The sequence below is a fragment of the Mesoplodon mirus genome (genome assembly GCF_964341445.2).
Source record: "Mesoplodon mirus genome assembly, chromosome: 6".
Lineage (NCBI taxonomy): Eukaryota > Metazoa > Chordata > Mammalia > Artiodactyla > Ziphiidae > Mesoplodon > Mesoplodon mirus.
The window spans coordinates 135,912,934-135,926,747 of NC_138982.1; the positions used below are offsets into that span (position 1 = coordinate 135,912,934).

The following is a 13,814-nucleotide window of genomic DNA, read 5'->3' on the forward strand; positions in this document are numbered from 1 at the left end:
AGTTGTACAGTAAATAAAATCATTATGGTTGCCTAATGTTGACATATTAATTTTGGCTCTTTTTCCCTTGGTGTGTTTCTACAAACTGTCTGTGCTCAATTTTTTTCCCTTGTCCATTTTGTGCTTGTTGATGGGGAGTATCTACATTTTCTTGCCAATTACATAATGTGCGTTTATTTGGATTTAAGCTGCCACCTCCCCAAATCCGGCTTCTTAGTTGCTGGAGAGGGACAGACTGGAAAAAAGTACATTGGAAAAGGCAACTCTGGTCCTGGCACGTTCCTGTTAAATCTTTCAGTAGCTCCCTTGCCCAAGCGTGCCAGTGAGACATGGTCTAGTCTCAACTCCACCCTTACACCTTTGCCCTTGGGATGGCTTCCTTCTTCCTGAGTGTTCATCCTCCACCTTGAAAGTGATTCTGCAACTTCTCTTCCTCCTTCAAAGCCTGTCTGGCGACCTTTCCACTACACTCAATTCATCAGTTTCTCTTCCCTGCTGCCTCTGTACCCTGACCTGCTGTCCATTGTTGTATGAGCACATGTAGAGTGATTCTCTGTTCCTGTTCTAAATTTGAGCTCTCTGAGGCAGGACTTGTATCGTCCTCTCTTTGGGTCTTTATGTTTATCACAATAACTGCTGTGTAATAAATAGCCATTAATTGATTTAAGCTGAACAGTTTAGCCTTTAAACATTTAGTTACTCTTTTTTTTTTTTTTTTTTTTTTTTTGCGGTATGCGGGCCTCTCACTGCTGTGGCCTCTCCTGTTGCGGAGCACAGGCTCCGGACGCGCAGGCCCAGCGGCCATGGCTCCCGGGCCCAGCCGCTCCGCGGCATGTGGGATCTTCCCGGCCGGGGGCACGAACCCGTGGCCCCTGCGTCGGCAGGCGGACTCTCAACCACTGCGCCACCAGGGAAGTCCCTAGTTACTCTTTTATATGTACTGGATGATAACCGTGACTGAACAAAAGTGTATAAGTTAATGTTCCAAGTGTTTTATTTCCATTAAAACTCATTTTATCCTCCTTGTTAAAGAAAAACTTATTCTGACACTTGTTAAAACTATAAGGAAGACTTTATTGAAGACTATTGCAATAGAGGAGAGAGAACAGGCTCAACTCTGAGTATAACAACGATGAGTGGGGATCTGTAGCCAAGGAGCACGGTGAAGGGGGTCAGTGGATGGAAATTTACTAAGAGGAGACATCAGGGTAGGGGGATTCTTGCTAAATTGACCTAGTACAGGGACTGGTACATTAAAGGCTGGAGATGAAGAACTCAATCAGATATCAGGTGTAAGGAGGTCCTGTTCAACTGACTAGCAGGATTCTTGCAAAAACTGGTCTAGGCAGACTGAAGACAGCACAGGGCCAAGGCTGAGGCCTAGTCCAGAAGAGGGCTCAGAGCAGCCTGATTAAAGTTTGGTCAGGGGAAAGTCTGTCATTATGAGCTTTTAAATTAGGTACTATTATTATCTGCATTTTATAAAGAATCTAAAGCTTAGAAATAGTCTACATAACTCACACAAGGTCCACAGCCAGTAAGTACCAGAGCCGGATGCTTGCTGGACGCTTTCCATCTGAAGGCTCCAAACTGTTGATCATTTTCTGGACTGTGTCCTGCCTGTGATGGCTCAGTTCATTTTTGCTAACCTCCTGTGAGAGTCAGTAGAGGTTTGCCTGTCTTTTAGAATGACTCGTGGCCTTGCTGCCGTCAATGCTGGTGTAAGGCCCATGATTTCCACTGGAGCAGCATACTCAGGGGCAATAAAGAGGGAGATTTAAATGTTAGCAGCATTATTAGAATTCCAGATAGATGGTGTGACTATCTATACACATTGCTATTTTCTTATATATATATTCAGCAGAATAACATTTTTCAGTCAGATTTCTGGATCTCACCTATTGAACTATAACCACAGAAGGGAGAAAAATCAATCTATTTCTCTGCCGAGCTCTTCACGTATGAGTGAGTTACCTTGTAAACTTTATGAATGGGCTGTTTTTCTGAATGGTAGTAATTGAAAAAGACCGTTTTTGTGTGATTTTCTCGATTTTCTATGAGAAATAAAAATTAAAAATCAAATAGCTTATATAGCTGCTGCTTCTGTGGTCTGTGTTCAAAGGAAGCCCTCTTTAGCATGAAGACAAGGTTCCTTAGATGGCAAGGCATTTTGGAGGTTTCTCTCCACCACTGGGTTCCCATCCTATGTATAGCATTTCTTATATTCTCTTGTCCCTTTTCCGTTCCTGCCATTCAGAATTATTGACTAGTCCTTGGATGCCTATTAAACTTTTATATGGTGCTTTGCCCATGCCCTTTGTGCTGTTCTTTAGTCTAGAATGCTGTTTCCTATGTATCTATATACTGCTATGAATTTCAGTCACACTCATTGCTAGTTGTTCTGAAGAGTGACTTATTCTCTTGAGTGAGTTGGTAGCTTTTTTCTCTGGGCTTTCACAGTCCCGTGGGTTGTTTTATTTGATGCAAGGTACGGGAAGTAGTGACTGTGAATCATTGCACAAGGTTTAGATGAAGATGATTTCAGTTCTTAATTGTGAAAAATAAAGTCACAGTAAACATCTTTGGCTATAGATCTTTGCATTTTGGATTATTTTCTTAAGGCAGATTCCCAGGAGTTGAATTATTGGTTACATGGATAAAGAACATTTTCCACTCTTGAAGCTTTGTCACGTTACTTTCCAAAGGAGATGTAACAGTTCGCCCTCCCACCAGCAGTGGTTGCTATACAGTTATTAATATTGGAAATCTGCCACAGTAACCTTATTTATTTCGAGGTTTTACTTCATTCCTTTGCGGTGAGCTTTCAAGCTGGATTGACCTTAATTAAATTGGCTCAAATTCCCAAGTAAAATGTCCCTCTGACAAAAACTTTCTAATGTCCATTGTAAAGGTTGAGGTGTAAAGGAAATAAGAAAAGCTTTGTCAGAGAGGGAATAAAAGGGTTAGTTTATAATGTCCATGTAGATGAATGTTAATCAGGCATGTTAATCAGTGAGCTGCGTATTGAATGAATTAACTTTTCTTCCCTTCAGTAACAATAGTTATCTTTTCAAAATCTTTTGATCATTATTCGGAATTGTAAAGCTTAATAGCTCTACTGGATTTCACAACATTGAAGTCAAATGCAGTCAACTTGACATGTGCAAACATGCCTAAATTCTAATTCTAGATAAACTGAACTGGAATTCACATTTTGAGAATAAAATTGGCTTCTACAAAGTTTTTCATATTATGAGAAGTTGAACCTTTTTAAAGAAAATACGAAATTGAGAAAAACTGGGATTTTCTTCTTTTTCAATTTTGTTCTAGACCACAGTGTATTTGTGATTTTGTGTGTGTGTGTGTGTGTGTTTACCTTCTGAAAGCATCCTTTTTTTAAAAAAGTTATTTTATTTCATTTATTTTTGGCTGCATTGGGTCTTCGTTGCTGTGCACGGGCTTTCTCTAGTTGTGGCAAGCGGGAGCTATTCTTCCTTGCGGTGCGCAGGCTTCTCATTGCAGTGGCTTCTCTTGTGGAGCACGGGCTCTAGGCGCGCGGGCTTTAGTAGTTGTGCACGTGGGCTCAGTAGTTGTGGCTCGCGGGCTCTGGAGCGCAGGCTCAGTAGTTGTGGCACACGGGCTTAGTTGCTCCGCAGCATGTGGGATCTTCCCGGACCAGGGCTTGAACCCGTGTCCCCTGCATTGACAGGTGGATTCTTAACCACTGTGCCACCAGGGAAGTCCTTTTTTTAACATCTTTATTGGAGTATAATTGCTTTACAATGTTGTGTTAGTTTCTGCTGTATAACAAAGTGAATCAGCCATATGTATACATATATCCCCATATCCCCTCCCTCTTGCATCTCCCTCCCACTCTTTGTGATTTTTAACAGAAACTTCCAAGCTTCCCTTCTGTACCTAATGGTACAGATGGATCTACTTAAAGAAATTGAGTGACATCCTCAGTAAATAATAATGACCAGGATTCTTTTCAGGTTTTCTCTTTTTTTCTCAGGCTTGAATATATTTCAGTGTAATTCAGTCAAGTGAAGTGAAATTAAAGATTGGAATCATGTATCTGTTGCCTTCTGAAAACTCTGGTTTTCTGTTGGCTGCTGTCTGTTGAGTGTTTTAGTGATGCTAATGTTATTGAACAGTTTTTTAGTCCTAAAACTTCCTTGTGTCGATAAATCTTGTTCTGCATAGAAGTCCTCTAGGTCACCTAGCAGGGTGCAGTTGGTTTTTGTTAATGACTGCATTTTTCTTTACTCGCATTCATGATACTCAGTGACTTCATTGATGTTGCAGTAAGGCTTTTCCCTTGGACTTCGCCCATTCTTTACACGTTGGTAAATAATCTTCAGCTGTAGCAGGAGGCAACCAGCATCTGTGCATGGATCAGGTTATCAACAGGTAGCTCTGTAGATTTCCTTTATCTCCTGATTGGGCAAACACTTACCAGTCCTTAGCAAGGACTCTACTAAGAGATTAAAACAAACCTCCCTCGAAGTTTCACTTGCTGGCATCAGGAGTTGGTCTAATTGTCATTGTTGTCCATTGTGGCACACTACATCTGTGAAGATGTCAAAGGTGTGAAATATTCACTGGCTTCTCAGTTGTGTACTCGTTATCAAGGCTTACATCTAGCCAAATTTAATTTTGATGAATATATTCAAATGCAGAGCATTTAATCAACACTAGCACATGGGGTTTTTTTGTACAGCATGCGTACGTTCCACTTCTTCTTTTGCTATGATCTATAAACTCATATTTAATTTATCCGGTTGCAACCGTTGCACTATTTTTGTTGAACGAGGCTTAAAAATCTGGCAGGAGGCCTTCCTGCTTTCTTGCTCTTTTCACTTTGCAGTGCTGTTTTTCACAATCGGTGCTTTCTGGGTAGTTCCTTGACTTCTTTTCCAATGCTGAGGCTTTCTCTAAAACTTTTCTCTGCCTAGGCTTGACCACTGTTCCTGCAGCTGAACTGCTAAGACCAGGCTTGGTTGCTGCCTGTAGTTGGAGGTTTACAAGTTAGTTATCTAGCGATAAAGGTGAGCGTAGTCAACCAGTATTGACTGTGTTGATTTGAGACTAAGTGTGATATCATTTCTTGTGCTACGACATGGAAGGTTATTTTAATATTTTCTTTTAAGTGTGCATGTGCCTTGTAATGTGTTGAGAATTCAGCTTCTATTTGAAAGAAAATCTTTCTATCATCTCTTTTTAGTGACCACCATATTTATCCACATGACACAGAGGACAACATTTTGTTCTCCCATTACCTAGTGCGTTACTTTTTTTTTTAAATGTGGTAAGTATTTACAATTACCTGTGAAATTTCTGTTTTTGGTCACTTATTAATTTTTATTTGGGAAGCAACTGGAAAGTGAGTTGATAGTAGGTTAAATGTATATAATCTCATTAATTTGGCTGATAATCTTGAAATTCCAAAAGTTTTATATTTAAAATAAAATTTAATCTGAAATGCCCTTCTCCCACTCATTGATTCTTTATTGTTTGCTCTTTGGTTTGGGGTAATCTGCTCTTTTCCAGGAATTACTTTTTCAGCTTTCAATACCTTTCAGTGATAATGTTTTATTCTTAATGACCTTCCTGAAAATGAGACCTTCAGGAAGAAATAAAGTCCCTCATTTATTTTATTTAAGGCTTATGAATGGTTATCCTGTCTGCAGCTGTAGAATCTGATTTCTTAAAAAAAAGAGTTAGACAAGCTATAAGTTAATGACTTACTTTTCAGATGTGACTTTGGTCTAGAGGTGCAAATAAGCTTCATAGAGGGGCTGGTTAATTTCCTTTTCTCTCTTAAAACAAGAATGCCTTTCTCTGTCTCTTTGTTCACTGTCCCTCATTTTTCAACTTTGTAGCTACGTTTTGGGTTTATTGCTCCCTGATGAATTCTCTCCTATTGCAAATATTAAAGGAAGGGTGATTTAGAAGAACTGAGGTTAAAATCTGCTCCTTGAGCTCTATAGGCGACATTCCTTGGCGTTTCTCTTTGTGGAAAGTAAGCAGGAGTAAATGGACAAGTTGGCTGAAATGCCAGTGAGTGTTGCCAAGGGATGTGCTGACAGCTGGGCCTGACAGTGATTGCTGACCACTGGTCATTCCTGATGCATCCCCTTCTCACCTCTGTCCCCTGCCACCAACCCTTCCCCCAACAACAAAAATCTGGGAGGCCTGTTCTCTTTTGAGAGGACAACTTGAATATTCACTACAGCTTCTCAGACAACGTTGACAATGTCTCTTTGAACTTAGTTCTCTTTTTTATTGGGTTCCTCACCCTTCGTGCCGTTTTAAAATCTTACTCATGAACAAGCTGCACGTCCTTACAGGTCATCTTGTTCAGCTTCAAACAGTAGCACATTTATAAGCTACATTGGAGGTCCATGACTTCAGACATGACAATTCGGCATTGATCAGGTTGGCTGTATGTTTGGGATTTGTCAGTTCCTTTGTCCATTTATTGTTTGGCTTTCAGTACCTCTTCTCTGTGTTTCAAAAGAGCTTTGTTTACATCCTGCCTTTATGTGTAATCTTACAGGGCAACTTTCTGCCTTTTGTTCATGTCCTGCTCATTTTTCACAGGAGTGGAATTTGGTGTAAGACTTGCTTATAAAGCAGGGGTATAGGCTCTTCTAGTTGTTTTCCATTCATTGCAGACTTTTTTTTTTTTTTTTTTTTTTTTGTGGTACGTGGGCCTCTCACTGTCGTGGCCTCTCACTGTCGTGGCCTCTCCCGTTGCGGAGCACAGGCTCCGACACGCAGGCTCAGCGGCCATGGCTCACGGGCCCAGCGGCTCCGTGGCATGTGGGATCTTCCCGGACCGGGGCACGAACCCGTGTGCCCTGCATCGGCAGGCGGACTCTCAACCACTGCGCCACCAGGGAAGCCCCCAGACTTTTTTTTTTAATAAAAGAGATTTCCTTTTTTTTTTTTTTTTTGCTGTACGCGGGCCTCTCACTGCTGTGGCCTCTCCCGTTGCGGAGCACAGGCTCCGGACACACAGGCTCCGCGGCCATGGCTCGCGGGCCCAGCCGCTGCGCGGCATGTGGGATCTTCCGGGATAGGGGCACGAACCCGTGTCCCCTGCATCGGCAGGCGGACTCTCAACCACTGCGCCACCAGGGAAGCCCACCTTTTTTTTTTTTTTTTTTTTAAGGTTTTGTAATTTAAAAGTTTTAGAAATGTAAAGGCCTCCAAAAGTAAGAGGTGTGGGGACAATAGTTTGTTTTTGGTTTTGTTTTTATTTTTTGCGATTCCTTTTAATTTTTATTCTAGAACAGGGATGAATATGGGCAGAACAGTGCCTTAAACCAGACCCTCACAACTCTCAAATATGAGACAGTATCATGATATGAGTATATTATATACTTTTATGTGTTCCTGAGAATATTTTTATATTTTTCAAGATATTTATACATATATATTCATTTTTCTCCCACATTTTGACACTTTCCTTTCTTTCTCTATGTTTCATTGATGCCAAATTGCTAGAAATTTAAATTTTCTATTCTGTACCTTCCCATCCTGTAGGTCCTTTCACTTAAAACTAAACCTTTTGATCCACTTTACAACAGAATTAAAAAAAATTTTTTTAATAAGAAGTGAATTTAAAGTTTATTGCCTTAGTACCGTGAAAATCTATTTCAAATAAATGAGCCTGAATATTGGGAAAGGACACGGTGAACTGGGTGTAGACAATAGACCTGTTAAAATGCAAGCCAAAAACGAAGTCTATTTTGAATATGAGGAAGAATAGGTCTTTTGTTTCCTTACCTCTCTAGCCTCTGATACCTTCTAGCCAGCTTGCCTTTCTGTGGTGACGAAAGTAATTTCCTGCAATCTAGAACTGTTGGAATACTGTACATTTAAGGAGAGTAGGTGGGAGAATGTAAGCCTAATTTGTTTATAATGTTCCATTGTACATAAAATGCCTTCTCTACCAAGAGTATGTCTTTAAATATTGAGACCAGGTGTTCTCTGGTTATGAATCCAGCAACATAAGTTAGTGGCATGTTCACAGCACAGCCCAGGTCTCTGCCTCTCCTATACCCTTTGCTTGTCTAATTGTTGGGACTCGTTTTCCTTATGTATATAAGATGATTCCAAGATTCTGTGAGGGAATGGGCATTAATTAAGTAAAAAACGGATACTGTATATTCATAATCTCCTTTTGGTCTTTCAGTCATTAATCCTTAACTGGACCTGCTTTGGTTGTTAGAATTCTGCTAATTATTCGAATTGCATAATTGTGAGGATTTCTTTTTCTGTGAATGAGTATATGTTTGAATTATCTCATTTCGTCTCGATACTTCTTTTTATATTTACCCTTTCCCCCCTTTAATTTTAAAACATGTTAGAAAATTTTCAAACTTTCAGGAAATTCAGAAGAATAATGTGACATACCTGTTTTTAAAGACATCTTAAATAGTTTAATTATTTAATATAAGGTTAAAAGTTTTAAATTATGCCAATAATTGTTTAGAAATTTTATTCCTCATGATTAGTTTTTGCCTTTTTTAGTATTTTAGTGTCTAAAACTTTAGTGCCTGTTGCATGCTAGAAACCAGTTATACACGTTTCGTATTTTGTTTTTTGAAATCATTTAATATTTTCTGAATAATCTCCCTTTACTTATGATAGCAAAACATTGGAAATCAAATAACAAACCTGTTTTAACAGTTTTTTATCATGCAAAGTGACATTTTAATAAATACTGTTTTAAGGATGATCTACCTATTTTATACATATACATTTATAGAGGTGTCTTCTACTTTAAATACATCAACATTTGGGATTTTAATGTACATAGTGAAACTAGGGGTCATACTTATTTTTTCAGCTTTCTATAATCAGCTCTCATTTCTGAAGCTGAAATGAAGAAAGGTTGAAGACTTTTCTCAACATGTTTTAGCTTTTGGCTTAAAAATCCTAACATTTAGCCAAGCCTTTCAAACTACTATTTACCTGTTCCTTGATTACTCAATATGTCTGAGTGTTTTTCTATCCTTTATATGTAAATATAGGAGTGTTTGCCTCCCTCTGAAAATTAATATCTAAGCCAGCAATGTGTTTATTAAAGGTTTTACTAACTTTGGGAAAGTGTGTATTATAATATAAAGTGTGCAAAAGAAGGCACAGTTGTATATTGAGGCAATACAAATACTAAGCTGTTAATAAAGTGGGGTGGGCATGCTTGTGTGCATGGTGGCTACCTTCTCTGCCTTTGTGAAGAGATCTTCCCCTCGGAAGCACTGCATCAGCTGCTGAGCTTCCTGCACTTGTTCTGGGGCAGTGGTCCTGCCTCCCTGCTTCCCAGGCAGTAGGGCCAGGCACCTTAGGGAGAAGAACACCCTTCTCTGTTTTCTTCCAGGTAGATTCCTACGTTTCATTGTAGGTAACACACCTTACCCCACTGAAATCCCATCATATGGGTTGAACTTCTGCCTTCACTCACTCCTTTTTTGTTTTTTTAAACTGCTCTGTTACTTGTTTTTTTTTTTTTTAATATAAGACTTTCAACTTCCGTTTGATAAATGCTTACATTTTACTTTTCATATAAGAAGTAAAAGCTCTTTGGACTTATCTGGCAAAATTCTATTAAACTTATTTCCTGCATTCAATTTCCTCTGTGGTCTGCTATGACACTTTAAAAAAATAAGACTTCCCTGGTGGCGTGGTGGTTAAGAATCCGCCTGCCTAATGCAGGGGACACGGGTTCGAGCTCTGGTCCGGGAAGATCCCACATGCCGCGGAGCAACTAAGCCCGTGCGCCACAACTACTGAGCCTGCGCTCGCGAGCCACAACTAATGAGCCCACGTGCCACAACTACTGAAGCCCATGCATCACAGCTACTGAAGCCCACGCGTCTAGAGCCCATGCTCTGCCACAAGAGAAGCCACCGCAATGAGAAGCCTGCGCACTGCAACAAAGAGTAGACCCGTTCGTTGCATCTAGAGAAAGCCCGCGAGCAGCAACGAAGACCCAACACAGCCATAAATAAATAAATAAATTTATGAAAAACAAGCAAACAAACCCACTTGCTTTCCCCTCCCTCGTCTTTTTAGCTTTCCAGCGCTTTTATTGCTTGGGACAGTATCCTCTCATTCCCCACCCCCAGCTCCACCCTGGAAGGTTTACCAGGCTAACTACTTCAGGAATATTCCATTAAGTTCTTAATCCTGAAAGTATGAGGTTATACAGGAGCACTGAAACAAGACTGACTCTCTGTTCCATCATTTAGAAAATTTTCAAACCTTCAGGAAATTTGAATGACTATATAAGCTGTGCCTTTGTTTCCACATCCCTAAGATGGGATAGTAATATTATTTAACCCATAGTGTTGTTAATTGGATTAAATTGACTAATACAGGTCAGGTGTGTTAGTAGCATTTAATAATACAATTTTAGTGAATTATTACTTGTCACCTACATTTTCTCTCTCTCTCTCCCTCTACCCACACACATACACACAGATTTTTTATGTGATTTGTCCATCCCCTGTTTAATTATAAACTCCTTTTTACCCCCAGCTCTCTTGAGGTATAATTGACAAATTAAAAGTTTATATATTTAGGGTGTACAGCATTCAGTATGTGTATACATTGTGAAAGGACTACCACAGTCAAGCTAATTAACACATCCACACCTTATCTACCATTTTTGTGTGTGTGTGTGTGGTGAGCACACTTAAGATCTATTCTCTTAGCACATTTCAAGTATACAATGCAGTATTATTAGCCGTGGTCAGCACGCTACACGTTAGATCCCCAGAACTTACTCATCTTATAACTGAAAGTTTGTATCCTTTGACCAAGTCTCCTCATTCCTTACTCCCACCCGTGGCAAACACTGTTCTGCCTTATGATTCTATGAGTTTGGCTCGTTTAGATTCCACATATAAGTGAGATCACATAGTATTTGTCTTTCTGTGTCTGGCTTATTTCACTTAGCAAAATGTCTTCCAGGTTTAACCATGTCACAAATGGCAGGGTCTTCTTTTATTAAGGCTGAATAATATTGCATTGTATATGTAGCCCACATTTCCTTTATCTATTTATACATCCGCAGACACATGTTGTTTCCATGTCTTGACTATTGTTAATAATGCTGCAGCAAACATGGAAGTTCATATATCTCTTCGAGATAATGATTTCATTTCCTTTGGATATATATCAAGAGATGGCATTGCTGGATCATATGGTAGTTCTATTTTAATTTTTTGAGGAACCTCCATACTGTTTTCCACAGTGGCTGCACCAATTTACATTTCACAACAGCAGTGCACAAGGGTTTCCTTTGCTCCACATCCTTGCCAGCATTTGTTATCTCTCTCTTTTTTTTTTTTTTGTGGCGCGGGCCTCTCACTGTTGTGACCTCTCCCATTGCAGAGCACAGGCTCTGGACGCGCAGGCTCAGCGGCCATGGCTCACGGGCCCAGCCGCTCCGCGGCATGTGGGATCTTCCCGGACCGGGGCACGAACCCGTGTCCCCTGCATCGGCCGGCGGACTCTCAACCACTGCGCCACCAGGGAAGCCCTGTTATCTCTTTTTGATAATAGCTATCCTAACAGGAGTGAAGTGATGTTTCACTGTGATTTTGATTTGCATTTCCTTGGTTATTAGTGATGTTGAGCACCTTTTCGGTGTACCTGTTGGCCATTTGTATGTCTTATTTGGAAAAGTGTCTGTTCAGGTCCTTTGCCCATTTAAAAATTGTTGTTGTTGTTTGTTGTTGTTATCATTATTTTTCTATTGAGTCAAATAAGGTCATTGTAAACTCCTTAATTATATTAAGTATTCCTGCTCAAAAGCCATATTGTCTGTCCATCATTTGTTCTATCCCTTCCATTTTTTTTAACTTGACCTTAAACTTGAGTCTTTTCTCATGTGTGTTTTAAAGATAAAATACTTGTTGAAAGTCATTGGAAATAACTACTTCTCTTAAGAGGATAGTCCAATGTAGATATTCTAGTTTGTATTCAGCTGCTAGGATAGCCAAACTCTTGACTTTTATTTTTAGAATTTTCTTTGTGGCTTGTGACCCAATGGGAAGTATCGATACACTAAATTGCATGTATTTAAAGTACACAGTTTGGGCTTCCCTGGTGGCACAGTGGTTAAGAATCCGCCTGCCAATGCAGGGGACACGGGTTCGAGCCTTGGCCCGGGAAGATCCCACATGCCGCGGAGCAACTAAGCCCGTGTGCCACAACGACTGAGCCTGCACTCTAGAGCCTGTGAGCCACAACTACTGAGCCGGCAAGCCACAACTACTGAAGCTCGCGCACCTAGAAGCCGTGCTCTGCAACAAGAGAAGCCACCCAATGAGAAGCCCATGCACTGCAATGAAGAGTAAAGCCCGCACGCAGCAACAAAGACCCTACGCAGCACCCCCCCAAAAAAATTAATTAATTAATTTTTTAAAAAGTGCACAGTTTGATCAGTTTTGACCTATGGATATACCTGTGAAACCATCACCATTATGACGATAGCAAACATTTCCATTCCTCCCCAAAGTTTTCCTGTGCCTCTTTGTAATTTTACATTGTCCCTTCCTCTACTCTCATCTCCTAGCAATCACTGGCTTTCTATCACTATAGAGTAGTTAATATTTTCTGCAATTTTTACAAAAATGGAATTATACTGTGTGTGTGTGTGCATACCTGCTTCTTTCATTAAGCATAGTAATTTTGACATTCATGCATGTTATTGCTTATAGCAACAGTTGGTTCCTTTTTATTGCTAAATAGTATTTCATTGTATGAGTATATCACTGTTTATCCATTCATCAGTTGTTTGGGTTGCTAGTTTTTGGCTCTTAAAAATAAAGTTGAGGGGCTTCCCTGGTGGCACAGTGGTTGAGAGTCCGCCTGCCGATGCAGGGGACACGGGTTCGTGCCCCGGTCCGGGAAGGTCGCACATGCCGCGGAGCAGCTGGGCCTGTGAGCCATGGCCGCTGAGCCTGCGTGTCCAGAGCCTGTGCTCCACAACGGGAGAGGCCACAACAGTGAGAGGCCCGCGTACAGCAAAAATAAATAAATAAATAAAAATAAAGTTGATATGGTATGTGTAGAAATCTTCCTGTGGATAGAAATCTTCATTTCTCGTAGCTAAATATAGAGAAGTAGAGTGGCTGGGTTGAATGGTAGCTGTATAATTTTTTAAGAAAACTGTTTCCCAAAGTGATTATACCATTTTACATTCCCACCAGCAGAGTCTAGCTGTTCCACATCTTTGCCTGCACTTGGTATGCTCAGTCTTTTTCATGTTTGCCGTTCTAGTGGAAACATAGTGGCACATCACTTTGGTTTAGTTTCCCTAATGGCTAATGATGTTGATCACCTTTTCATGTGTTTCTTGGCCGTTTCTGAGAGTTATTTTGTGAAGTGTCTATTCATATCTCTTATCAATTTCCTCACTAAGTTGTTTGTCTTACTATTTACTTTTAGGTTGCAAGAGTTCTTTATATATTCTGAATACAGTTCCTTTGTCTGATATATGTGTTGCAAATGTTTTCTCCCAGTCTGTGGCTTGCCTTTTTGTTTTCTTAATGAGCTAACATTTCACTCTGATGAAGTCCAATTTCCTGTTCTCTCTCTTTTTTAAAAAATAAATCATGCTTTTTTGTGTTCTAAGAAATTGTTGCCTAGCCCAAGGGTCACGAAGATATTCTATCTTTTAGAATTTTTTTGTGTAAAACTATACGGTTTTAAATTTAGGCCAAATTTAAGTTTTGAATCCATTTTGAATCAATTTTTGTGCATTTTGTGAAGTAGGATCGGTGTTCCCC

At 40.0% G+C, this 13,814-nt stretch overlaps 1 protein-coding gene across 1 annotated transcript in view; it reads left to right on the forward strand.

Annotated features, from left to right (window-relative positions):
- ITSN1 (intersectin 1) overlaps positions 1 to 13,814 on the forward strand; it is a 244,597-nt gene that overhangs the window by 49,920 nt on the left and 180,863 nt on the right. The window lies entirely within an intron of this gene.